This window comes from Ostrea edulis, chromosome 1, assembly GCF_947568905.1.
Source record: "Ostrea edulis chromosome 1, xbOstEdul1.1, whole genome shotgun sequence".
NCBI lineage: Eukaryota > Metazoa > Mollusca > Bivalvia > Ostreida > Ostreidae > Ostrea > Ostrea edulis.
The window spans coordinates 51,230,272-51,234,569 of NC_079164.1; positions in this window are offsets into that span (position 1 = coordinate 51,230,272).

Genomic DNA, 4,298 nt, shown 5'->3' on the forward strand with positions numbered 1-4,298 from the left:
TGTTGTGGAGACGTCAGTATCGGACAGATCACTTGTACCGGGGAATTTTCTCAAGTCGATTCAGAATGAAACTCTAAATTCAATCAAATCAGGGGAATATTGTTCTTTGATTCATTTTTTCGCAGCGGCAAATGCCCTGAATCATCCAATATTATAGGGTTATTGAACTTATATTGGTGAATATTGGCACGAGTTGGCTGTGAAAATGCACGAGCTTGCGAGTGCATTTTGACAGCCAACGAGTGCCAATATGCACCTATATAAGTTCAATAACCCTTTTATTATATAGCTAAAGTATTTCGTTGTTAAATTATATCCCTTTTCACTCAAACTACTCCAAAATAGACGAAAATTCATCAATATTGGCAGTGTGCAATAACAGCATGCATTTCTTAACTGTTCGATATTTAACCCGTCATTAATGCATGAAGCAAACTGATTTTGTAAATGGGGACATCATAATTTATGTACAGTAAAACATAATGCTTAAGTAAATATCAAATACCGGCTCTGTCAGATTCGGAGGATTTTGGTTTGTTTACGTCGTTAAGGTAACGTCAATATTGAACGCTCATACTCGGAATGTTTCGGGCGCATACAATTCACGCAATGCAAAGTTAGCGTTCAATAAATTCTCAGGATATTGAACGCTAACATTCTCTAGATTTTACGCAGATTTTATATTAGACTAGTTATAAGCTATATAATAAATAGCATTTATCCAACAATACAAAATGTTGCTGTAAACAGACATTTTCTTCATCAAGAAATAAAGCCATCTTCAGATGAAAAGGTACGTCATGTGGTCACACACTGAAAATAGTAACCCAAACAATTGGTCACCAAATCATTTTGTGGTTTGTTTCCCAGTTTTACCTACTGAATCCAATGAAATGAAGGAGCCTGCCCATAAAAAGTCAAATAGATGATATCCCGGAAATCACCATGGACTCACAAAATGAAAAGACGGATATTAAATCTGATGACAATGAATTTATTAAGACAACAGAACATGATAAAGATCAATCTGATTAAAACCAGATCCTGAGATCCGCTCACTTAGATCGCTACACTAGGATCTGACGTAACTCCATATAGGGTCACGTCCGCATGACCTTTCGCTTGGAATATTCATGAGAACTATCAGCCAATCAGATTGCGCCATACAGACAATGATGGCTATTTAGGCGGTTCCTGGCAATTCGTAAACAAATTGCTGTAATCTCTCTCCCACGAAGTTTATTCCACACTGTAAAGTTGTATATTCTCGCATAACGAATTTTAAACTTTCGCAATAATGCCTAATCTATTCCGTTCATTCAAACAACAAAACGTACGATATGAAATATACCCAAATTAAATTAATTGTGAATTCAGATTTATGTATGAATAGGGACGGGTACGAATTGAATAGTTTTCAAGATGGTTTACTTAAATAACGCGAGGAATATAACGCCAGTCGACGTAAACGGTGCATTGTGACGTCGCATCTAGCTGCGATATGTTTTCTTTCAAACCAAACAATCGCAGCCATTTTCCTTGAATTGTGAACTCCATCGGGATTTTTTAGCGTTTGAATGAAAGAAAACCCGCAGAGAATAGAGACGTTGTTTAAATCGCATGTTTTAACAGGTGTGCAGTCGCCTGTCAAACGCGCAGCCATTTTTTTTTTTTTTTTTTTTTTTTTTGCATCTCTAACGTAAATAATGACGCAAAGGTTCATGGGAGAAAAATTATCGTTGGTATAAATCGACAAGGTCAATTTGATTGGCTTAACGAAAGGTCATGCGGACGTGACCACGATTCGGATTTTTTTGATCTTGGTAAAATTGTAACAGGTGCAATAAAGTTGAACACAATGTCCTCAGCTGAAAAAATAAATTATATTCAGAATCAACCCTTGCCAGACGATGTCGCCAAGTTAAAAACAGGTCGTGTTCAAACAACGAATACGGGTGAACTCAAAAAGACTTTATCGTTTCAATCTTCTTGGATGAATCGGTTTTCATGGTTGACCTTCAGCAAACTGTTAAATGGCGGTCTGTGTAAGTTTTGTGTCATGTTCCCTCAGTCAGATGTCCAACATCAAAATACATTTGTTACGCAACCTTTTACTGTGTATAAGAACATCTGCCCTTTTAAAGCATCAAAATTCAGAACACCACAAGAGTGCCAAATCTGTTTATCACACAACCAAGATGACGTCCGAAGTGCCATCTTCGTCTCTTCCATATAAACTCAATCAGCAAGATCAGGCACAGTATCAGCACAACATAAAGTTGCTTGAGAAAATAGTAGATGCGATCATTTTTTGTGGGAAACAAAATATTCCTCTCCGAGGACACAGAGATGATACCACAAGTAAAGGTAATTTCCTTGCAATATTACAGCTGTTGGCAAAGCATGATGAGCAGCTCTGGTCTCATCTACAAAAAGCAAAAAAGAATGCCTTATATACCAGCAAAACCATTTAGAATAAGGTTATCCAACTCATTGGAAATCAAATCACAGGTAAAATTTTGAAGGGTTTACAAGGGAGGGTTTTTTATTCCATCATAGCCGATGAGGTAACTGACAAGTATGCTAACAAAGAAGTTTTAGTCTTGTGTCTCAGATTTCTAGATACTAGAGAACACCCTGCCATCATTAAGGAGGAATTTCTTAACTTTGCAAATATAGGCTGAACTACTGGGGAAGCAATTGCTGATAAACTTATTGAAATCCTCCGCTTGCTTGCACAATTTCGATTGAGAACATGCGAGGGCAAGCATACGATGGTGCAGCAGCAATGGCATCGGAAAAACGGGGGTGTCAGGGACGAATCAAGTCTCTAAACCAATTAGCTTTGTACACACACTGTAGGAGTCATGTATTGAATCTGAGCATCGCTTCAGCTTGCAAATTACCCCTTGTGAGGAATATGATAGATGTCCTTAATTCAGTGTTTATTTTCTTTGACAGTTCCCCTAAACGACAAGTGTTTCTTGAGTATTATAGAAAATGATGGGTCTGTATATTTTTCCAGAAAGAAACTAGTTGGACTCTGTAAGACTAGGTGGGTTAAGCGTCATATCTGCTTTGATGTGTTCTACACTATGTACAAGTTCACCATCAAATGTCTGCAGCACATTCTCAATCAAAACCTTGATGAAAGTACCAGTGAAAACTGGTCTTGGGATAGACAAACTAAATTGACCACACAGGGGCTTAATTTTGGCTTCGATGACGTCCTTCTCTGTATTGATAACATTTGTGTTTGTAAGGTATGTCCTATATACAATAAAGCCTTTGACTCTCAAACTTCAGAAAAGAGATATTGACATTTTTACTGCAAGTAAGTTAATTGAGGAACACGTGGATAGGATCAAAGAAATTCGTAGAACGGTAGATACCGAATTGGAGTCTTGCTTTGAAGATGCAAAACAAATTGCAGACGACCTTGATATAGTGATTTAAAAAAAACCCAAGGGTTTGCTCCAAGCAGCAACACAGAGAAAATGTCTCCACAAGGAATCCAAGAGATTATTATAGATCTGTCGTGGCCATTTCATTTCTGGACTTTTCCCTCAGTGAATTAAATACGAGGTTTCAGAAAGAAGATCTGGCGGCATATTCGATATACTCTTTGTTGCCTGTCAATGTGACAAATATTTCACACGAGGAATTGTCCAAGCTTGCCTCAGAACTAATATTTTGGGGGAGCGACCTGCCTTGTCTTTCTGTAAAGGACTTGGAGAAAGAACTCAGAGATTGGAGACGTTATTGTGTTAACATGAGCAAAGAAACTTCAGACAAGCTCTGCAATCTGCTCAATCTTTTCAACTTTGTAGATGGGGACGTTTTTCCGAACGTGAAAATTCTTCTTCACATTGGATGTGTTTTACCTATCACAACATGTGAGGCCGAAATATCCTTTTCTGGACTAAGACGCATCAAGAGTTATATCCGCAGTACTATGCAAGAGGACAGATTGACTGGATTTGCACTAATGCATCTTCACCATTCATTAGAAATTGACCAAAAGGAAATTGTACAATCATTTATCAAGCAAGGAAAACGAAGATTATTTCAGTCAAGTCTCTTTCGCTAAATAACACTTCCTACCAGAAAACATCAATACACGACAAAAAGGTCGCCCGCGTGGTGCAGTGGTCGTATAGAGCGTTTCCTTCGAGAGGTGGAAAATAAAGGGTTGAACATTATATCACGGGTTCGATTTTGTGAAAAGGTTCGAACCCCCACTCCCCCCCCCCCTGGAAAAAATTTCTGGATCCGCGCCTGAAATATATTCATGAACT